Source organism: Danio aesculapii, chromosome 5 (assembly GCF_903798145.1).
Source record: "Danio aesculapii chromosome 5, fDanAes4.1, whole genome shotgun sequence".
Taxonomy (NCBI): Eukaryota; Metazoa; Chordata; class Actinopteri; order Cypriniformes; family Danionidae; genus Danio; species Danio aesculapii.
Window position 1 is genome coordinate 27,216,237 of NC_079439.1, and position 25,059 is coordinate 27,241,295.

A 25,059-nucleotide genomic window follows, 5' to 3' on the forward strand; every position below is an offset into this window, starting at 1 on the left:
AAGAAGTGCAATAGGACTTTTAATAACTACAGAGAGTCAGGAACTCGGGTTAATGTCTCATCCGAAAGATGGTGCTCACTGATAGTATAGTGTCCGCTTCACTATACTGGGGCGTTAGCACTCACACAAGACCGCAGGTTGAGCATGATTCAAAAAACAGATTTGTTTCTGAACACCACCATGTTGCTCTGAGACAAACATGCTAATTCTTGTTTCAGAAAGAACTGCTGTTACTCCAGGGTTGGGACTAAACCCAAAAATCTATCAAAATTTATATATTAATAATAGAATTAATAATGCAGCTTTAGTTATGATGACAATGAGATGTTTGGTTTCAGTGAACGTAAATGTAATGAAATACCTATGAAGACCAATTTTATTTTGGCATACCAAAAGTAAACATTGTTTATGACTTTACAGATATTAATTTAAAGTGATTTAAAGCTGAATAATGCAACGGCAATGAGACCAATAGTGGTTGTTTTACTGCTTTTGACTGGTGATAATTTTTTGTTCATAGAAATGTTTTTTAGGCATTAACTACACTACACACGGAAAAACAGAATGTCAAAAAATAAACAAGCCAAGATACTTTGTGTGCCTACCCCAGACTTGATGAACATGAATTTTGAACTGTGTTTTTTGAATGGAATTTCAAGAGTTTTTACACGTTAAAATTCTTTTAAAATCATGCTGTTCAAAACTAATACCAATATTTTAACAATTTATTTAAAAAAATACCATTCTGGCAATCTGATATTAGGTGTGGAGAAGAATGTCTTAGTCAAGCATTTGCCATCCAGTTATAGCCAGTACCATTACAAATATCCCCTGCATAAATCTTCATCTTTTAACCCTTTATAGGGCACTCATTGGGAAATCCCTGGAGTGTTACTGAGGGTTATTGTGAACTGTTTAAGACTTAAAAAAATAAATATTTTGTAATCAAAGTCAATGAAGTTTAAGGTCACATTATAGTTCTTAACATGAGATTTTTGTGGACAGGACAGGACAGGACCCTGCTACAATAAATTATTGAAATATAATGGATAAATTTTTACTAAAGGTCATTCTAGTGACGTACAAAACACATCTTTGAATTCATTGAAACTTCATTGTATGTTCATTGTATGAAATTCAGGGTTTTTCTTCATGTTTTCAGAGGCATATATTTTTTTGTCCAATATGATCTGACAAACATGTCTGTCTTTGCAACAGTAAAATAGATTCCAATACCTACATAAGGAATTTAGTCTTTTTTTTGTCACCCTGAATTCAGTTCTTTGTGCCATATATATCTGTGATAACTTAATGCAGTCATCACTCATCTGATGTGCAAAGACATTAATTCACTATGGGGTTGCCAAAATCAATAACCTGTGCAAAGGAAGAAAGCACAGCAACAGGTGAACCTGAACCTGCCATGTAGTGGCCAGTCAATAACAGGCATTGTGTTTGAGAGAGAAAAAGAGGACACATCTGTTGTGAGATGCACAAAGGCCAGTTTAATATTGATCTCTTTTAAAATATATGGATAAGGACTTTTAAGCTGGAATGCGCCTATAAATTCTAAAACAAAGAAAAATGCCTTACATTTGAAATGCTTTGTCAGGCTGAATATGTTTTTGCTTGTGGGTATCTTGCCTTTTGTCTTTGTTTAATATGACGTGATGAAGCACCAGGTACAGTTGCCTCGCCCTCTGATTGGTCGAAATCCATCTTTACCTGACATTTTGACTGGCTCTTTATAAGTCCTCTCAAATCATTTTCATGTTCTGTGTAAACAAACAGCTTCTTGTTTGGAAGAGTGTCATGACTGGTTTGACACCACGTGAGGGCTAGAACTATCATATTGTTTAGCTCACAGAATAAAACAGCAGGGCAATTTTTCTCGGGAAAGTGGCTTTCTGGAATTTCTAGGCTCAGGTGGACAGGAATGCAGTGGTAATGAGGTGCCAGAAATGGCATGCGATGTGCCATTTCTTCCTAAAAGATGTTTTTGGGAAGGGATCTCTGTTTCTTACTTTGTTTTTCATTGGGAATGCCAAGTAAAGATCCTTTACAGTCAAATAAAAAAGGATATTTCAGAAAGTCTAAGCAAATAAAAATTTCCAACTCAGGCTCATTTCCAAGCTTTTCCCAGGCTCATGAAAAGAATGTGCCTTGTTTTTGCAAAAGGATGAGCTTTGTTTTTTGCATAAATCACATTATGATTTTCAAGTGAAATAATTCAATAAATGGCATTAAAAAACAAGTCCAGTTTTCTCAGAAACGGATCAAAATGATTGTGGTAACATTATATTGCCTTGGTACATGTAAGTATAGTCAATTTTAATGTGTGAAAAACATACATATGCTATAGCAAAGATTCTCTTTTACAATGATTTCAGTCAGTTTTTTTATTAAATCGTGAGATCTTTTCTTTTATGAGACTTATACATGGGGAACGTTGTACCAGGGTAGGTCCAGAGCAACTTTACTACCCAAGCAATGTGCAAATAGTGGAACAAACATTAAAATATATTTTACATAATATGATCTAAGTGTATCTTGTGGTTTTGTTCATGAGTGAGGGAAGGATGGAACGTGAGATTAACAGATGGATTGGTGCAGCGGCAACAGTAATGCGGTCGATGTACTGGCCCGTTGTGGTGAAGGAGCTGAGTTGAAAGGCAAAACTCTTGATTTACCTGTCATTCGACGTTCCTACTCTCACCTATGGTCATTAGCTTTGAGTCATAACTGAAAGGACAAGATCTCGAATACAAGCGGCCGAAATGAGTTTCCTTCGCATGACGCACCCTTATAGATAAGGTGAGAAGCTCTGTCACCCGGGAGGAGCTCGGCGTAAAGTCGCTGCTCCTCCACATCGAGAAAAGTCAGCTCCTCCCTCCCTACCGGGAGGAAGCCTCAAGGAAGACCCAGGACACGCTGGAGGGACTGTGTCTCTCGGCTGGCCTGGGAACACCTCGGGATCCCCCGGAGAAGCTGGAGGAAGTGTCAGGGGAGAGCGAAGTCTGGGATTCTCTCCTAAGACTTCTACACCCGCGATGTGGCCCCGGAAAAGCAGTTGAAAATGAATGAATGAATGATCAAAGTGTTTTGAGGTGACAACAAATTTTTTGCAAAGAACCATGTGGAAGTTATTCTTTTCCACTCCATATGCACCAGACACTTTCTAATAAACACAACATGTTTATAGGAAAACATGAAAACGTGGTGCAACTCAGAGTGTGCTCTAAACAGGTGAATGGGTTTGACAAAGCACCTGTAGGACACACTTTTCTCTTCATTTGCACCACACAGCCCGTAGTTCTTGGGAAAACTATGCAATTCTGAATGTTCTCCACACAGGGAAGTGTTCCATTAGAAGGCACTATAGTTGGAGGTAACTTTCACTTTCATTAAAGACCTGCTTAAAAAAGTGGCGTAACTTTCACTTTCATTAAAGACCTGCTTAAAAAGTGGCGTAACTTTCACTTTCATTAAAGACCTGCTTAAAAAGTGGCATAACTTTCACTTTCATTAAAGACCTGCATAAAAAGTGGCATAACTTTCACTTTCATTAAAGACCTGCTGGTAAAGCTCAATTATGACCAATAATTACGCCCACCTGTCTGACTTGACGAGCACTCAATTGGTTGTGCATTGGAATGTAAACACTAGGGAAATTGTGTTGTCTGTAACTTTCTCATTGTGCTGCATTTGTGCTGGGTCTTAAAACTACACTACTGTTAGATACATGATAAAAACTGAAAGGGACTGTTCATTTTAGTAGTTTCTTTGCTATATCGTATTAATTTTGTTTTATATTTAGCTTGTAGAGTTTTTTTTTCAGCTATTTTATTTGACAGTGCTTTTGTACTGAACATATTATATACAAAACCGTTCCAAAACCATGACCTAAAACTGAACTGAACCATAAGAAGTCTGTATTGTTACATCCCTAATATTTTATTTTATTTATTTTACTGCTATTCATTTCAGCTAAATAGTGCACTGAGTTCAGATATGTTATATTTAGGTATGTTAGTGAGCCTGTGTTTAAATGTGCTTAGAGTTTTTTTACTAAGAGTGGTTATTTTTTAGGGAATACCTTGACCTTTTCTAAGTCCTCACAATTTATCTTAATTTGCACTTGGACTCAAAATAACATTGTGAATACGTCGAAAGAGTTGTTTATGCAAGCACCATTTGCACAGCACGCCTGTTTATCGCCGCTTAGACAAACATAATTTGTCAAAAAAAAAAAAAAACTCTTGGTAAGTCCTCGAGCATTATTATTTCCAGTAGGCATAAAATTGCATTTGAGTGATGGATGGTAGATGTTTAAAATGTTTTTAGTATCCTACAGCTTTTTACAAACAGAAATTAATGTTTTTGCTGTGAATTGGAAACAGTATATTGGGATTTTAAATTATTGCAATTAACCCCTTTGACCCTTAATATTTATTTTAAAATTATATTTTTTGTTACTCAATTAGGGTTTACAATTTTTTAATTATTTTCTTATATTATTAAAAACTATTATACATTTTCTGACTCATATTTAGAGCACTGGCCAAGTTGATCCATGGCTGTCAGATAATTGGAAGCTGTCTTTGTGATGTGAAGCAGGAGACATTTTCTTCTGAAGCTACAGAGATAAGATGTGGCGTCTGTAGTAATGCTATTAAATATCATTGTTGATTAAAGCAAATATAAAGTCAGCATTCAGCATGTTGGTATCCAGAGATGTGGAGTAATGGGGGCTTTCTGCAACAGGTGACAGAGTGAGATCCCTATTAGATATGTGACAGAATGACTGACACGTGCCTCTGAAAATTGTGACAAAAATTGTGGCTTAAATTGTGACAGACTGGGACAAGAATTTTTCCCGAAAGTCCAAAGGGCCAAGTGTGTTTGAACTGTATTTGAAGAAACTTCCTTGTGCTAATTTGGTGGGAGTATTTTAGAAGGTCATTAAACTGATATGTACTGACAGAACTTTCCGTTTCCATAGCAATTTGTATTTTTCACACAAATGTTGCAACCCAATGTCGATGCAACCTCCTCAGATCTGCTTAAAAGTGCATCTGTAGGAGGATATATACACAAAAATAAGCCATTAGGCATTTGCAAACAACAGGAACTATGCTTTCTCAAAACTAACTGTCCCTTCAGCTCACCAAGGTGTCCTAGTAGAGAAATCACACGTGAACTTAAGTACATAAACCATGCTGACATCTAAATTGTACATAAATGCTGTTTTTGTACTGCAGTCTAATTTAAAATAAAAAGTCATGTAGAATAATGTAACACATACAGTGCTTATACATACAGCATATATAAGTACACACCACACAAATCTCTCTTTTAAATTCATATTTTTAATAGGAAGCTATACAATATTATATTTGTGCATATACATTAGATTAGTCAGTACTGAAGCCGAATCTGGAGCTTATCTAACAAAATAACTTACGATAACGGTGCAAAAACTAGTACAGCCAAATTTATGTTATAGAAAAAAAATTATAAATGCAAATTTAAAAAAAGAGGAAAAATCAATTTCGGCTTAGTTCCTTTATTAATCCGGGGTTGCCACAGCGGAATGAACCACCAACTTATCCAGCAAATGTTTGATGCAGTGGATGCCCTTCCAGCTGCAACCCATCAATAGGAAGGGGGGACAGAAAAGGGGTGGGCGAGGTTGACTTATCAAGAGTCAAAAATATGTTCTAGGAACACTCCTGACGGAGATAGAGCTGGGAAGTGCCAGCTATATATGTATATATGAGAGTATATATATATATATATATATATATATATATATATATATATATATATATATATATATATATATATATATATATAAAATGGGGTAATCTAAGGCCTGAAGGGGGCAATTAGGAGACTTCTGTGAGTCAGAATAGGCGCTGCGGGAGTTGGGGGCAGCAATTCTTATTTTTTATCTCCAGCAGAAATCCTGAAGTGGGTGAGTGACAAGTTTGGCGAGACTCCTGCGGGAGTCGATGCTCGAAGAACACTCCTACTGGATATATATATATATATATATATATATATATATATATATATATATATATATATATATATATAGTGTACTAGGATCAGTAGCGGCCAGTCGTGCTCAATCTTATCACATGCTCCTCTCGAAATTAGTTTATGAAGCTTAACTTATTTCAACAGAGAGTGAGCGACTTCCTGCGACCTCCGTCTAGGCGAGCGACAGTAACCGTTGGCGACCAGGTGGGTGTGTCGAGGGATGCAACAAAGTTGAGAATCCTTCAAATGATGAGCGACGTTCTTGAGCGACAGCCAATAGGATTACCAGCAGAGCTCACGTGATCCTCTCTCAGCTAGCTCTCAGAGGCTGGTTGTATTCTCCATGCTGTAGACCTACACAGACCTGTGTTTACAGCAGGTTGCCACCCAGAGCGACAGTCAGCTACAAAGTCGCTCCATATGTGAGGCATAGGTTAATAAACAACTTTGCCTGCTTTAAGGCGTTGAAATTCTTTCTCTTAATCAATGATGACAACTTTTAATGGAGTCAGATTAATTACAATGGAGTCAGATAAATAATTAATTTAAACACCCCATCCTTGAACTGCTTTCCAATTATTGGTTGAGAATAGCAGCGTAAGCTTTAAGCTTGACAACTCAAACTCATACTTAATTTAGTAAATGCTGAGAAAGTGAAGATTTTTAAAATGATTTCCATTTTTTTTCATACTTGTATGGATAATTACTGTTAAATAATGTTCTATTGTTCTATTGTCAAGTCTAAGAACCTTATCTCTATGTTTTCCCTAAAAACTGTCAGCAATACCTATTTTTTTAAACTCTTAAAATAGAAAATACCTTCACTTATGTGTGGTATGACATACTTTCTGAGTCACTTCATATGGACCAGTCAGCGTGTTTAGTCTGTCTGTCATGTTTTCTACTCCAGGCCAGTGTGAGGAGATGCTTGGAGGCGGACAGCGGCCCTAGAGCTTCTCCTACAGTATGATATGTTTAGCAGAACTAGTCTGACCAAAGCCAGTCTGAGCTGTGTTTTTCCAGACCTTTGTTTAATGCATTTCAGTCATTACATACATCATCATGAAAAGCCTCAGCTGGTAGCTTAGGTCTGTCCCAATGTCTCCTGTCTTTATTCTTTTTTTTCCCTCCCTTGGCAGATGACAGAAGCTGGGTTCAAAGGAAACAGACTGGGCACAGTGGAGAGCAAGGGCGGCTGGCACCATTATAGTGGGTAGAGGGAGTGGGTTACATAACACAATCCTCTCTCTCTCTCTTTCTGTGCCCAGAGGATGTGCTCTTTGCCAGCCTTTACCAACAATTTCCCTCCTAAAACCCTTGTGAGTGCGTTGGTCTGTGTTCTTCTGCGTTATCATGGCAGCGACACGTGGCGCAGTGCTTGAAATACACTTCAATTTTAAAGCTGGGAAATAGGTTTGGCAACGATGCTGTGACGTATTTGTGAGGGTAGAACAGGAAGCTGGGTGATTTTCAGCCCCCTTGAATTTGCATTTTCATGTGTTTGCGACATCTTCATAATGGGATGTCCCAGTTTTAGGGATTGGTAATGTTTTTTTTTGCTTTTTTTATGTTTTTTGCTTAATTTTTTTTAATGGTTTGGCTACATACTTTTGTATTTCGTTTATCAAGTAAAATCAATTTAGTTTGAATAGAGCTTTTCACTATAAATCATTTTTACTATTTATCATTCATGTTTTTAAAGACCTCCAGGAGAACAAAAAAGAAGGTATTTTGAAATTGTATGTAACATGTTAGTGAGAGGGGCAGCATGGTGGCGCAGTGGGTAGCACAATCGCCTCACAGCAAGAGGGTTACTGGTTCGAGCCCCAGGTGGGTCAGTTGACATTTCTGTCTGGAGTTTGGATATTCTCCCTGTGTTCGCCTGGGTTTCCCGGTTTCCCCCACAGTCCAAAGACGTGCTGTAGGTGAATTGGATAAGCTAAATTGTCTATAGTGTATGTCCTGGTCCTCCAGATTGGGGGTTGAGCGTTGGGCTAACATCTCAGCTTATAGAAACTAGATGTTACGAAACACCAATATGGAGCGGCTAAATATCAACTTCGATATAAATGTCCCTGGGAGTAAGTACTTTTGTCACATACTGGTTTTTGCCTACTACTGTATATAGCTGCACGATTCTGGCTAAAATGAGAATCGCGATGTTTTTTTTTTTTGCTTAAAATAAAGATCATGATTTTCTCATGATTCTGTAGATGTAAAATAAAGCTTAATATGAGTCGCAATTATTATTGTTCTTTTATTAAACATATGGTAAAACAACAATAATAATATTATGTGTAGGTCTACTGGTTTCTGTAAATAATTCTATTCTGCTTATAATAATTCTGATGTTGAATTATGTTTGAGATATAGGCCTATGCTTGCAATCTGTCATTGACAACATTATTAGACCATTTAATTCACTGGTAAAATCAACATTATATAGGCTAGAGTAGTTATACTGACACTGTATACATTTATTGTCATGCACAACTGTGTGTTCGCTATGAAAGTAAAAACATATCAACCGCTTGTCGCAATCATAACTCTAAAATGCGATATGCTTATTTAAATGATGTACACGCTTTCGGTTTCATTTTCATTGCTAAGTGCTTTTCGTACTTCATGTGCGGCTCTCAAACGATCTTTCTGTGCCACAAACTGAATGTTATTTACAACTTTATTACCTGTTACTCACAGCCTATGCAGGTTCTGTACTAAAGTAGACATGCTCGTGTCTATCATTAAGTAGAGCGGGTGCCTGCCCTCTCTGTGATAACAGCTCACGGTCAGCAGCTCACGTCACGTGTGATTTCCCGACAGCAAATAAAGCATTATATGAAGACAAAAATGACATTTTTAGGTTAATTATACCTTTATAAATACAATATGTGACTCTTCAACCTCATTTGGAGGTGTCCATGTTGCTGAGCAATGTATGTGAAACAATGAAAAGACTCGTGCAGCCGCCTTTGCTTCTCTCCTGAACTTGAAAATATGATTGGCAGAATCGTAGAAATGCTGGATTAAGATTGTCTAGGGGGTTGAATCGTGATCGCAATCTTTTTTTCGATTAATTGTGCAGTTCTAGTATATAGTAAAGTTTAGTGGGAGCTTCTCGTGGCAGCTGCACTGAACTTTAACTATTGGTGACTGGCTTTTTTGTTTGTAGCAATTTGCACCTTCCATTCGTAGTAATATTAATGAGCTGTCGTGGCAAAATCATTGACATTTCATACTAATCTATGGTTTATTTAATAAAACATTGTTTAATGTGTTATGTAATGTCCTTTTACACAGCCCCATTTCATTTTAGACAAAACACATTATCAAAAAGTCCTGGAACAGCACGCACGCACAGCATTGTAATCTTGAGGAAAATATAATTGAATTCATATTGTTCAATTTTGGTTTAGCCAATATCCCTGACCGTACATGATTATTCGCTTTGTCACTGACTTTAGAGTCTTTGGCATTGTGACAGTGCCCTGTGTTGCAGAAGTGCTGCTGGTTAGATTAAATTACAGGGTTGAGAAATCAGAATCACAGTGCACTGGTAGTTAGGCTGATTACTGAGATGATGAAAAATAAAAATGCCTATAATTTGAATCCAGTGTGTGATTTGTTTATTTTTGTTGCGTATGTCATTTAGAAATTCTCTTATTATGAGCATTAGAAAGGCAAATACTCTTATTCTAATGAGCACCATATGGCTATGAAACGTATTATTTTACTTTGAATGTTACAATATAATAACCGCTTTATACGATCCCCATCTTGAGTGGGCTGTATTGTGTTGTTGCTCTGCACTGCACTGTTTAGCATTTCCAAATACTGTACTTTCAGACCCTAAAGGCTTTTATACAAGACTGTAAAGCTGCAGCATAAATACATAATAGTAAAGTGAGAGCAAGTATGCGTTCTTTTCTATAAGTGTGTGTGTGTGTCAGTGTGAGGATGGGGGAGGAATGGGTTTTTCTCTGCCCTCGCAGTTCTGCTCACCCTCTATTACAGACCCCAAATTGAAACTGCATTCTCACTTTATCCTCCGAATGTGGTCAGATGAAAAACCGCGGTGCTACGAATTGAGGGAAACATTTCTGTTGTGTGTGTTGCTATTGGGGTTTTTCTGCTTCCCTGCTTCTGTTTTCCAGTTTTCTCGGCAGAACAGCTGCATCTCGTAGGACCCGCTGCAGTGTGATAACCTTGAAAAGATTTCTGTTGATTCTGTTTTTTCCGAGGTTGATGGAAAGAACCCAAAAATTACACATCACAGGAGAACATAGTGGTTTGTAACATTTGTGGGCAAACAACCCAGAGTGTGTAAGCTGTTTTCGCACTGTCCCTCATTACAGCTGCAATTCTTTTAATGCAGTATTTTTAATCTCCTTTAGCATTGGATTAGTGTTCTCAGGAAACAGCAATGGTAATGAGATTAAGGTTGAAGGAATGAAAGTCACTTATACCAATGGATGAAATGAGCTAAGGGGGGTTGGGACATTTTTTGCTTTTTATAATGTGGAAAAGTTAGACCTTTCCTATGCTTGGAATTACTGAGCGCTTCAATTAGGAGTGAAATCACTGATGAATGGACAGTTATAATAATTCAGCCTAACTTAAAAGCAAAAGGCTGCTAGGAGAGAGAGAGAGAGAGAGAGAGAGAGAGAGAGAGGAGAACGAGAGAAAGAGGAGAAAGAGAGAGAGAGGAGAAAGAGAGAGGTGCTATAACATTGTGAATACCCAACATAGCCAAATGAATGTTTCTCATTGGTTTAACAGCAGCCAATTAGATGGCTGTCATGGAAGTGCGCGTTCTTGATTAATGTTCTGCTCAGAGATTATTCTGCGTTGACCTCCGTTCAAGGTTACAAAGGACAACTATAGATCGACATTTTGACAGGCAGCGAAAGCAATGCCAATCACAATCAATGAAATGTGTTGATATATTACTTGCAGTGTAACTATTCAAGAGCACAGGTCGCCCACAAATGTCTGGCATCACTTGAATGAGGTCTCAAAAGACATGTAGATTGATCAATTGATCCATCTACCAATCATCCATCTATGCATTCATCTGTCTATCTTTCTATTCATCCATATCTGCAGTGCAGAAAACAGACAGAATTATGGAATCCAGTCATAAAAATAATTATTTTTGGAAATTAATAATAATAAATAATAACTTTGCAAATTTTGGTTTAAGAATTATGAAGTGGAGCATACCTTATCAAATGATAATATGAACTATAATTTCTGTAAATTCCAAGAGACAAAAAAGGTCATCTTGAATCAGAAGCTCCTACTGACTTTGATTATTACAATTTTTCTTGATTGGTTAAACATATTACTTGAAACTATGCCTCATTCTCAGGCTATGCCTCACATGCCTCATATTCATCTGCGATATGCCCCACAGCCTTTACTTTGATTCGCAATGCCCCGCCTTCCCACCAACTTCACTGTCATCCACACCACCCCCATCCCAGTTTCGTCCATAATACCCCCATTCATATATCTATCCATTGAAGTTTCTGATTGGTGTGTGATAAATTTTGACTCCTAGTGTTTTTAGTTAGTTAATTGTGTGCGATCTGAGCTTAAGCTGTGCTGACTTGAGTTAACATTATTGCAACCCAGGCTCATTCTGAAAATGTACCCCATATACATTTCTAAAGAGAGCTAAATACGCAAATCACTCAGAGGCCACAGTGTATGCTTTTTCAGATCTCAGATTTATCTCACGAGTGCCATTCGCACCTGCTGTTTTCACGTAAATCTACCAGAGGCCGCTGTTGACTAACTGACTGACTGACTGACCAACCAACCGATCCCCCCACCCTAAATCCAACCAATAGTGTTTTAATAAGCAATAATTGACTGACCCAACCACTTCCCTAAACCCAACCGCAGTGTTTTGAAAAGCAATCCAGAAAAAGAAATGATTTTACCACATTCTCACTTTATTTACTTAGTTGACTTTATTTTTTTGGCCTTTGTATTTGTGTTGCCGCTTTCTGGAACTGTTCTTCACTGGACTCGAGCCCCGTTGTGACGGTCAACTCCGCACTCTGCATGTCAAGTCCACCGACGTACGTGTCCAGCTACTGGAAAAACTGGTAAAAGCAGGAAACCAGTCCAAATGGAAGTAAGCGGTCAGCTGGTAAGCAAGAAAAGGAACAGCATCATACGGCCCCGTAGTGTTTGCTTGGAAGCTCTGGGTACATAATTCTAGATTTCAAAAAACGGATATAGGGCTACGTTTTCAGAATGAGCCTAAGTTCATTATTGAAGGCTAGTGCTTTCTAAATAAGCACATGGTGTAAGCACTGAAAACTGTAGGAATTTGTGTGTAAAGTTGTGCGGCAACAGTCCACCAAATGTAACTCGTGTCAAAGCAAAGTGTTTAAACTTTTGAATAATTATAGTTATTTATATATATATAAACTATATAGCATTATAGTTTCTAAATTGTATTTCAAAAGACTGGTAAAAGTGTTTTAGCAATCGAGAAAAACTGTAATGTATTTCCAACTGAACAGAATATTTTGTTTTGCTCACTTTACATGAAATAATTCTTACACATTTATACTACTTAATAATCCGACCAATGATTTTCCATGTTTTAATTTTAACAGGAATAAATCTTAATTTGTAGAAACAATAATAACAAAGCTTATTATATAGGGTTCCTGCAAATATATTTATATATTTTTATATATTTTTAAATCAGTGGTTGGCACTGTCACCTCACAGCAAGAAGGTCACTGGTTCGAGTCCCGGCTGGCCAGATGGCATGAAGTTTGCATGTTTTTCCTGTGTTTGTGCTGGTTTCCTCTAGGTGCTCCGGTTTCCCCCACAGTCATGTGGTTTTGGTGAATTGGATGAACTAAATTGGCCATAGTGTATGAGTGTGTGTGAATGTGAGCGTGTATGCTTGTTTTCCATAACTGCTGTGGTGCCTCCTGATAAATAAGACACTAAGCTGAAGGAAAATGAAAGAATGAATGGTTTTTAGATCGAACAAGTTTCATTAATTAAATTGATTAGATATCCAGACTCAAATGTATTATTATTATTTTTTGTTTGTGAACAGGCCCTATAAGACTATTTATTGGGCGTAAAAACAATATGGATTATGAATAAGCCTTTTTAATGAGATAAGTGACAGATTTGGTCAATACGACCTCACACTCTGCTAAGTGTCTGTCTTCTGTAGAGCTTCAAGATTTCATATTTAATAATCACTGCTGGGTGAGAACACATCCATTCACAGGACAGAGGGTGAGATGAGGGGAGAGGAGTGGCTCGTTATTACCGAGGAAACGGAGAGTGACTTTGGCAGGGAGAAAGGTAATTTCACACCTTTCACCTCCTGACATGAAAATACAGACCAATGCGAGCTCAATTAAAAGAAGCGGGAGCGGGCAGAATGGAAGCAACTAAAAAAAAAAAAACACCCACTCATCCTGCATGGTCAAGCCAGTGGAAAATAATATTCAAAAAGGGATTGAGCTCCCAAGTAAACAACTGCAAAAGATTATTGATAAGAAATGATGACGATAATCTGGCTGTTCCTGTTTGAATTATACATATTCGTATGCACATGTGGAGAAAATCAACATCATAAAGATAGTATCCAGTCGAATATTTAAAGCTATATTTGCACATGCACAAGTCAGTACAAGAGTGTGGGTGTGTGTATGGTAAAATGACACTCGTGGCTTTGTGTGCAAGTCAGATAGGGTGGCTGGGTTCACACCATTAAACAGACTATAGAATAATGCATTTTAAGCTTTCTGAACAAAACACAAAAATTCATATAAATTATATATTGTATCACCCTGCTGGTGCAGTACAAACAATCCTGTCTTTTAAATAGAGGTTGGAAGGAATTTATCTGATTTATAGACTTAGTCAGACTTGTTTCTAGCATTGTTGTACGTAAATACTGTAATGCATTACCCAGCAGGTGCAGCAGTATAATCCATCCTATAATTTAAAAAGAGGTTGGGGGGAATTTAGCTGATTTACACATTTAGATTTGAAGATGCAAAACTTCTAAGCACCATCTGAAATCGTCTTCTAAAATGATTTTTTTTTCTCTGGCTCTTGTGTGTAGGTTCAGTAATTTAACTCATGTCAAATAATGTGTTATTTTCCTTGCCTTTATTGTAAAATAACTAAACATAAACAGGAGACTAAGAAAAATGCTCAACAGAAGAAAATTTCAGATGGTACTTCCCTCTACGATATACGATATAACCCTCTTAACTGTAAATCTTAAGGTAATTATAGATAATTGGACAGATAAAGGGATTTGATTTGGAATGCATATCCAGTAATACTACTAGTTTAAATCAAGATAAGTGATATACCTGGTAGATAACACAGAGAGAATCTGCAGCAATATGTCTGTGGAAGAACAGAGCACTCCATGTACTGCACTGCTTTTAAATGACATGGCGTGTCAGTCATGTACAGTATGTCACTTTTTCAATAATTGGCTGTCTCTTTTTACAGCTTTTCCAGTCGTCAGATAGAACAGGATGGAAATATAAGAATAGGCTCCCATTTTCTGTCCTTTTTTATGCATCTATCTATCTAACCATCTATATCCATCCATCTATCCATCCATCCATCCATCCATGCATATCCATAATTTTTTATTGATTTGTCATTCTCTAAACCCTCCTTTTTGTTTATGAATTTATTTGTAGATCTGTGGTTATATTAGTCTGCAATTCCATCCATTGGTTTATCATTGTGTTGCTTTATAGACATCCTGTCTGTATTGTAGAGAGACACAAAATGTAAATATGGGCAGAAACAGATAAATACAAGTAATGAGCCTGATTAAAAAAGAAAATGCAAACAAATAAATTGAAAAACTGATTTAATTTTGAAACATTGACTGTAAAAAGCAATAACTTTTTCTCCTAAAATCCTTTATATATTACAATTTTGAAGTCAGCTCTTCTCAATCTCTCACACTGCCGACATCATGTCTTCCCCTCTGTGCATCTGCTGCGTTCAATGTGTCACCTCTTGTGGAAGCAATAGTCAAAACTCTCATCGCCATTTGCACACATCTGAAGTGGATCAACCAGTGGAAATCAAATCGACCGATAATTAATTTTCTCAGTGAATCAATAAAAAACATTACAAATAAATAAACATTTATCAGCTGATACTACTATAGGCACCATTATAGCATGCATTACTTATGAGATTCTAAGATTCTTTTTCAAACTACAAGACTTTTTAAACCAATGCTCAACCTACGGTCTGTGTCCTAATGCCCCAGTATAGTGAAGGGGACACTATACTGTCAGTGCCGTTTTTCGGATGAGACGTTAAACAGAAGTCCTGACTCTCTGTGGTCATTAAAGTCCCATGGCACTTCTCGTAAAGAGTAGGGGTGTAACCCCGGTGTCCTGGCCAAATTCCCTTCATCGGCCCTTATCCATCATGGCCTCCCAATTATCCCTGTCCATCGAATGGGCTCTATAAGCTATCCTATAGCTGGTGTGTGATGAGCGCACTGGCACCGTTGTCCTGTGGCTGCCGTCACGTCATCCAAGTGGATGCTGCACACTGGTGGTGGAGTGGGGAGACCCCCCTCATGATTGTGAAGCAATTTGGGTTTATGGCTATACACAATAAATGTGCTATAAAAAATTAAATACACATTACCTTACCTTACCTTTTAAAACATTTTCAAAACTTTTCAAAGAAAGATGTATTATAGCAGCATTAAAATTACGTATTGCCTTTTGAATTATTCTCAATTTCAGTTTATTTGAATTTATACAATACTTTATTACATTTAATTTGGCTTAATTGGACTTACATACTGAATCCTACACAGATTAATAATATACACTGATAATATATACACTTTTCACTGACTTGTAATTAATACAGTGAGTGTGTATGTATGTATGTATATATATATATATATATATATATATATATATATATATATATATATATATATATATATATATATATATATATATATATTACATCTGACCAGTGGTGTAACGTAACAAATTACAAATACTCAAATTACTGTAGTTGAGTAGTTTTTAAAAATGTGTACTTTTACTCTCCCTTGAGTACATTTTTAGTGCTGTATCTACACTTTTACTCCATTCATCCTTCAGACTGCAGTCACTTCTTAATTTTTTTGTGTATGGGCATTGACGAAGTAAAAAAATCAGTCCTGTGATTCCAGTCCAATCAAATCACACATAAAAAATAAATCGCATCATACTGAACTACCTGAAGACATGGGACTTTTATAAATGCAGTAAAGCATTTGGAAGCAATAAAAGTGTCCAAGAACACTGAAAAAAATTATTTAAAGATGATTCCTTGGATTTACTCAATTTTTTTACATTAAGTGGTTGTAAACAATTTATTTGGGCTGAATTTAAACAAACAAATTAAGTTGAACATTGCTCAATATAATTTGTTTGTTTAAATTCAACACAAATAAATTGTTTGCAACAGTTTTGCATGCAACACTTTTTTCAGTGAAGATGCCCAAAATCTTTACACACAATGATCCAGAGACTGTTTAGACTGTATGTCACTGATGAGAAAATAAAGGATGTTTATTGTATGATGACTGAAATTGCCAAATAGCCTTAAACATTAAATAAATGCACTACAGAATGTTAGTTTTCTCACACACATGTGCCAATTGCATGTGAACCCATCAGCTTTTCACAATGCAATACTCACTACTCATTACTCTTGAGTACCTTTTAAAAACTTTTTACTCATACTTGGAGTATTATTTTCAACAGATACCTTTTACTCGCACTACATTTTTTGGCAAATAATGGTACTTTTACTTGAGTATGACTTTTTAGTGCTTTTTCCACCACTGCATTTAACTCATTTTAATGAAATTATAGGGGGCGTCATGCTTGACACGGCAATCGCAACTGCTGTGTTATTTGAAATAACATACATTATAAGCCATTTGTACGCTACAGCAGTCCAAGTACAGTAAGTGTGAAATAATGTAGCAAAAACTTAACATGTGTATAAATATGTGTGTGTGTCTGTGTTTGTTTTATAAATATAGGTCTGCTTTGCGCAAGGCGTCAATAAGCAGGTACCTAACAACCCCATATGCTGTAATCATCAATCATCCTTTCCTGCCAGGCTAAACAATGTTCTACATTTTGGTCGACTTAGATCTCGTCACAGGCTTTGCCAATCTGTCCGCTGCCTAGAGATTAATATTTCATCTTTCTGCCAAGAAGAAAGAGCGTTTCTGACAACCTTCATCTACTGTAACACTTATCATTTTGTAGCAATGCTGTGATAATGGCAGCACTGAAGTGAAGCTGGTCTCTCTCTCCGTCTCTGTCTCAGATCGGCAGGGAGAATTAGGTCCTCATGTAGTCATTGCAGAAAGGCAGAATGGTCATGCCACAAGTGATTATGAGCTGGTTGAGGTGGCGCATTCTGGGGCCGGGCAGGCCTATGGGAAAGAGAGCCTGTGCTTATTCTGCAGGTCTACAGATGGATTGTCCTCGACGTGGCTAAAACAAGCTCTGTCTCCCTGCTTTAGTCACTCAATTACTGCTTATGTGTGACTATCGCTTTCCTCTTTCAGCGCACACACACACACACACACACACACACACACACACACACACACACACACACACACACACACGTGTTTGCATCCACACACATTTTGCTCATAGTCTGCAACTTCTTTTATCTACCTTTCCCCTCATATCATGCGATATTCTTTCATCCTTTTAAGGAGAGCCTCAGCCAGGTTGTGGTCATTATTTTATACAGGCTAATCCTATTCTGCCTACAGGGATTTGCATTTCTCAGGAACCGGCAGGATTTTATACCAGCTTATGTTAGTTAGCCTTTGTTTGATAGAGGTTGCTCGGGTTTCTCAGGTAATACAGCACTTCTGCGTGAGCCAGGAGACCCTGTATGTATGAAATCGAATGCTGATTGAATTGGCTTCAGAGCACCGCTGTGCTTGTGGAATGCCAGCACATCCATAATTAAATCTCAGTGCTTTAAGATACTTGGGTTTTATGGCAGCGCATTAAAAATAAACACAGGTTTGTTTGTTTTGTAAGCCCCTCTATAAATAAACAGCTATCACTACAGTATGAATGCTTTTACAAATATCCCATTAAAAGTGGATCAAGCGACCATATTAACACTATAACTATACCAAAATGTTACAATTTTTAATTTAAGAACTTTGATGATAACTTACACCCATTTAACTGTAGTAGTATGATTTTTCATAAATGTATATTTCTTTCATTGTTATTTTATTTAAAAAAAAATTACAAAACACTGAGTATTTCCACTTTGGATGGCCATAAAGGTCAAATTGAACTCATACTTTTGTTGTCCACTCTAATCTCTACTGTGAACTCACTAGCAACTTACTGATAACAAAAACATAACTTATTTCTGTCTTTCAAAAACAATATTTTTGCAGTGGTGAATACCTTTGCTCTACCACTTGCCGGATGAAGTGTGGGACATACATTTGTCTGCAGTCTAGTAACTTTTACACAGTAATAGACTAAGTTACAAAAAAAGATTGTATTTGTTGGATGATGACTTTAATAAATATGACAGATATTCAAAATCTAATTCTAAAGCTTACAATGTAAATATGGTGTAACAAAAAATTCAATTTGGTACAGTCTTATACTGTATAACCCAACACAGATTCCGGTGATACGATGTTTTGACGAGTTTTTTCATCCCTGCAGATCAACTGGTTTGTTCCGAAACAGGGATTAAAATTGTCACAATGTTGCTTTCTGTACGGTTCACTTTTAAAGCGGAATGTTTTAAAACAGACCAAAACTGAAAGTCATATGCAAGTAGACTAAACATGTCATTCGTTGACCAGAGTTACAAGGTTTCTTTTCCGCAATTCCGCTCATATATGACCAACGGTAAAGGTGCAAGGTGCGCTTCATGGTGAAATCTATAGTGAAAGCAAAGACGACTTCTGTCTTTACGGTTCAATACGGACAGATTACTGTGCTTTTTTATCACTACAAGAAGGTTACATAACAATTGTGAGGGCAAATCTGTCAAAATGACGGACATCATTTGCCGAATGTGACTGATATCTATGACAAAAATTCTGTCTAAAAATGTGCTTTTTTATTTTTTAAATAGCTGCATCATTCATGACATTTGCCACACATGATAGCTGTGCATCATGTTAGGACTTAACACACTTGAACATGCTCTTCACAGTCAGAAATTAAGCCAGAATTCAGGGTTAAAGTTATTTCAGTTTGGTGAACTAATATCCACATTATCCAGTTTATGCAAAAACTTTATTAAAGAACAAGTGAACTGACGATTTTTTTAATTTTAAGGGATAGTTCACCCAAAATGAAAAATAACTCAAAATTAATCAAGTTTCTTTCTACTGTTGAAAGCAAAAGAAGATTCTTTGAAGAAAGCTGAAAACCTGTAACCATTGACATAGTAGGAAAAACAAATACTATGGAAGTCAATGGTTACAGGTTTCCATCTTGCTTTAAAATATTTTATTTTTCGTTCAACGTACAGAAGAAAGAAGGTCAAACATTTTGGAACAATTGTAGGCTGAGTAAATGATGACAATTTTCTAGTTTTGGGTGAATTATCCCTTTCACACTAATAATTTCTCCCCCTTCTTCTGAACTTCAGAGTCTGCCACAAGTTTCCTGGAGTAGGGCCATATTAGAAGTGTTTTTAACTGTATAAAATACCTTACGCATTTGGAGAGTCCCTGTAAACCATATATACAAGCAATGTGTGTCTGTGTTTGTGCATTCGTGGTATACAGTGTATTTATTTAGTAACTTTAAACATATATAAATTGTGAGTTTATAGGGATAGTCTACATTTCTTAAGTGTTCAGTCAGTTTAAAATTTTTGTCAATTTCTTGCAAAGGTAGATGCCCTTGGATGAAGAGTCTGTGCATCCAAATCCAACAACATCTGACAGATTTCTGCAGGGACACCAGTGTCTGTCCTTTGCTTTTACTGCCTAGGCACACTACAAAAAAGAGAAATGTACCTAAATGCACCAGCTATAACAATTACTTTTTAGCTTGTGGGATTGAAGATAGCTTGAGTGCTTAGCGTAAAACTAAACTAATGAAACAACTTTAGATTATGCAAGTATTTTTTTCTTTTCATCTAATGAATGCTAGGGGGAAAATATTTGTTTGTTGTGAGAATCAGTTTCTTAAAAAATAATTAAAAAAATAATGATAAAACCTACAATCTAGCTCAAAGATACATGCAACTCCTCCTTTAAGCTTAAATGGATCTTGGAGTGTATGATATAGATGAATATGTTGTTTCTAACTGCTAAAATAGCAGTGTAAACTAACCCCATGTTACAACACTCCCCAGTTTCCCATATTTGTTAGCGCAATTATTTTCTTTCACACAGATACGCTGCAGGTAAAATGATGACTTTCTGATATCTCTGCTATTTGCAGATGTATAATTAACCCCTGAAAAGATATGATAGGCCTATAAATAGTAATATGTACTGTATTTTTAATAGGACAGAAAGAGTTCTAAAGATATAGTGCCAGCACCAGTTGAATAACTTGGCCCCCTTCTGTAAACTGTGGCACCACCTTGGCCCCTGCCTTAAAAAATTCCTAGAAAACACCCTACCAGCTGACCCGCTTACTTCTGTGAGGACGGCTTGTCCACTGTTACCAGTTTGCCCAGTAGCTCACCATGTATGTCGGTGGACTTGAGATGCAGAGAGGAGTTAACCGCGATGACGGGGTTCAAGCCCATCAAAGAACGGTTCCAGAAAGCAGGTAAAACAAAAAAAAAAAGGCAAAAAATAAAATGAACAAGTAAATAACAGGGTGAGAACGTGGTTAGATCTGAAAATGTGGTAAAAATCAGGTGAGAGCTTTTCATTTTCTGGATTGCTTTTTAAAACACTGTCGGTTGGGTTTAGGAAAGGGTGTGATTGGGTCAATCGGTGCTTTTGAAAACACTATCGGTTGGGTTTAGGGAAGGGAGTGGGTTGGGGGATCAGTCGGTCTGTCAGTCGATGTCGGCCTCTGGTAGATTTACGCGAAAGGAGCAGGCACAAATGGCATTCACGAGAGAAATTTGAGTTCTGATAATACATACACAGTGGCCTGTGGTGGATTTGCGAAAAACATAGCTACTGGGACGTAGTTTGCGCTGTCCAGAAATGAATACAATCGGCCGGTCAGTCAGCCGGCGGCGGCCTCTGGTAGATTTACGTGAAAGGAGCAGGCATAAATGGCATTCACGAGAGAAATTTGAGTTCTGATAAAGCATACACAGTGGCCTGTGGTGGATTTGTGAAAAACATAGCTACTGGGATGTATTTTGCACTGTCCAGAAATGTATACAAGAGTACATATCAATAATGAGCCTGGGTTGGTATGACAGTTAGAATGCTCCTATGGCTATTCTAGTATTTATAAAATTCTGATATAGTTCCAGTGTTAAAAGGCAGGCGTAAAATTAGAGTATTCAATTATTACAGCAGAATACACACTGACAAAATACAAGTAAATTCAAATTTATTTAATTTCTTTTGCACGTTTTGCATTTTTATAACTGATTTTAAAAACGTGATGCACTTTGTTCCACTTTTTACACAGTGCACTGTCAAGCTGTCTTCATGATGTGAAATCTATTGCAAATCTGTAGTCACTGTGTGCATGCAGTCCAAGACGGAGCGAAACAAGTGCTTTAATATACAAACACATACAAAAAAGTCAATCTTGCTACTGCAATGACAGTATATTGCAGCTAATGTCAACTTTTTCCTTACAGTTATGATTTTATGTCACACTTTTTTGAGAATCTCAGGATTGTGAGACAAACTTATTTCTTGCAATCCTCAGTTTATACATCTCACTTTTATTTCAGACTGGTGACATTTCTTGCAATTGCGAGTCTATCATGTAGTCTTAACTTCTCACAATCCTGCAATATATGAATTCCATCTAAAATATCTGCTTATAAAACTTGCAAAATGCAAGTTAATGTCAGGTATAAGGCAAGCCTGTGATTGCTCCTTTTAAAGATTGTCTTTTTAAATATTTAGAAATGCATTGCTCAGTCGTTTTATGAGTTCCTCATTGTTACAAAAGGGGTTGTTTTGAATCCCATCAACTTTGGACATTCTGTAAATAATCTTTGGCACATGATGTAACTCTGGGCAATGTTCCTCTTTTTTAAACCCAGCAAAGATGCAATGTTTTGAAATGTTCAGTTGACCACAGAACAAACCGTTTAGGCCATTTACTAAAACTGGGTTTATTACACACACAAAGATCACAGACACACACGAGTACACACATATCTCTCAGGAATGGCCTGATCCCCTGCTTGTTTTCATGCCAAACTGAGCAGCTAAGCCGCAGGATGCTGAAAAGGAAAAGAGCAGGAGACAATTGTCTCAGCGCCTGTCAAAGCGAACAGGGGTTGGTAGCCCCGAGTAGATTATAGACAGATATTGAGCTTGCATGCGACAGAAATTCTGTCTCTCTTCGTGTGGCTATTTGTGCCTGTAAAGTCATGTCAGTGCCTAATTGAATTTGTGCAAAGGCACAGTGTAGTGCTTTCAGCACAACAGGTTTAAATACAGATCAGAGATCAGAGATGTTATTTTCTTGGCTAAAATAGACAAGCTCTAACTAATTCAAATAGTTTGAATACTGCCATAATAATTTTAGGTGGATTGTTAGTCAAGTTGTTCATCATTAAAACCATCATAGGCTCATTGGAAATACATGCTTCAACCTACGTTTTTGTGAAATCAACATAAGTGTGACTGCAGTTTCAAGGTAAAATAAATGCTACAGGGCAGTGTCATGCCAACAGCTTGTGTTCCTTTTCACACTAATGATATTTACACATTCATATTATTGACACATAAATGACTATTTTCATGCAATTATTTGTACAACAACACATAAATACCTTGAATCAAATTAATGGTGTCGAATACATATGCCCCACCAGCCTATCTCCATATAGACAGCTTTTCTGGTTTGGTCAGTTTTCTTGGTTTCTCACTTTGTATAGCGTTGTAATTGTAATGTTCGGTTTCGAGTTTGGTGAAGTACAGTTCCAAAAGAGGTAAAAGTATTGTAATATCAAGGTAATACTGTGTAAATGCATTAAGTGCATTTATTTCTTACATTTACTTTTGTGTATACTATTGGTTGAGTTTAGAGGTTGGGTTTAGGTCAGTGAATCACTAGCTGATCTGTATGGTTGTGTCTCTGAAACACAGCAAGCTGCACCCTAAGTAACATACTGTATATCAGATTCAAAAAATGTTTTTAGTTAAATATCCTTAAATAAAAAAAGCATAGTCATCTGAATCATGCAACGAAATGTAACCAGAGCAACGCATTTTATGGTTTCATAAAAATATAGGCCGAGGCTTGTATTTCTAATGATCCTAAGTTGATTAAAATGTTTAAAAAGGTTAGTTGTTGTTGTTTTGGCTGATGTGAATGCACTTTTCTTAATTTGCATGTGCAAAAGTTGTGGTAAGCCATAAGGGGAGAACATGTTCTCTTTAAAGGGTCTTATTCCTAATTTTGTTTTGCTAACTTTTTATTTTTGCATTACAGCATGAGTTTTAAAGTTTTTAAAGTTCTGGCAAAATGGGAAACACTTAAACCTCATCTCAGTGGTTAAATTCTAAACAATTCTGCTTGATTCTATGTAGGCATGTGCAAGAAGAGTTGCTCCTAACTGCTTTGAGTGAGATTTGATTTTATTAGATTTGGTTCTTTCTATTGGGGTGACAGTATTAACATTTATTGTGCACTTCACAGACCTCGGGAGACTTTGCTGACATTTTACAAACATCTACATCACACTGCATTTTAAAGTGGAAAAATTTTGTTATGTGTGTTTATATATAGGGTGCTCGTGTGGGGGAGGGTATCTATGCACATGTGCATATGATAGTGGTAATCAAGCGGTCAGTTTTCTATGCAAATTTCAGCAATGTATCTTCCAAGTAAATTCATCTTACCTCTATGTGACCTTGCAGCCTCTAAAAGCTTTCAGCTGACTCCAGACCTAATCGAATGGAAAAGCCTTTTCTTGTGCCGCCTTTTTTTCTTGTGAAAATGTCTTGATCTGTCCTCTACTGAGGCTCTAAAATCAATTTACAGTTATTTCAATGCCTGAAGATTGCCATGCTCTCATCCACCGTAAACATCAGGCCTATTTGCTTGGGATAGATACAAATACAATGGCTGTACAAACGATCATCTATGAATAAATATATATATATAAAGTCACATACCTGTCATAAATACAGTATGAGGTGCAATTGTGCTGAAGGTCATTTAAGGAATTGTTGTTTTTTTTTTGGATTCTTATAATATACAGTGTGCATCATTATTAAGTTACACACTATAAATTTGAGGTTTATGATTGAATAATTAATATTTTATGTTTAACACCTTAATGCACGTACAATACTGTGTAGCTCATAAAAATATTAATAATGATAATTAATTATGACAAGTTATTATGTAATTATGAATATTTGAGTTGACTTTATTGTTAATAGTAAATTGAACTGCTCATCTGTTGGAGCCTACAATTTATTTGTCTATTAATTCAAAGATCATACTGAAGTAACACTGTTACTGTAATATTTTAATCCAGTAGTGATGCGAGACGGGCTGGGCGATATGTCAAAAATGCTGTGTCGATTAATTGTTTTCTATATTGAGCAATATAACTATAAATATTTCGATATCAGTTGTTAATGCTTTCAGATTAATGAACCCAGGGGGGTTAATTTGTTACATGAATTTTGAATAGCAATGCCGAAAGTTTGGTACTACATCCAAACTAAATCTGACTGAAAGCTCATTTTTGAAATATCAACTTTAGGTAGAAAGAGACCAAACTCAAAAAGATACTTCATCCAATTTGGGTGAAACC

The 25,059-nt window shown here is 36.6% G+C and overlaps 1 protein-coding gene across 2 annotated transcripts in view; it reads left to right on the plus strand.

Moving 5' to 3' along the window:
• The window catches only part of trpm3 (transient receptor potential cation channel, subfamily M, member 3), a 194,219-nt gene that overhangs the window by 29,126 nt on the left and 140,034 nt on the right, over positions 1 to 25,059 (plus strand). The gene's annotated exons all lie outside the window — the stretch shown is intronic.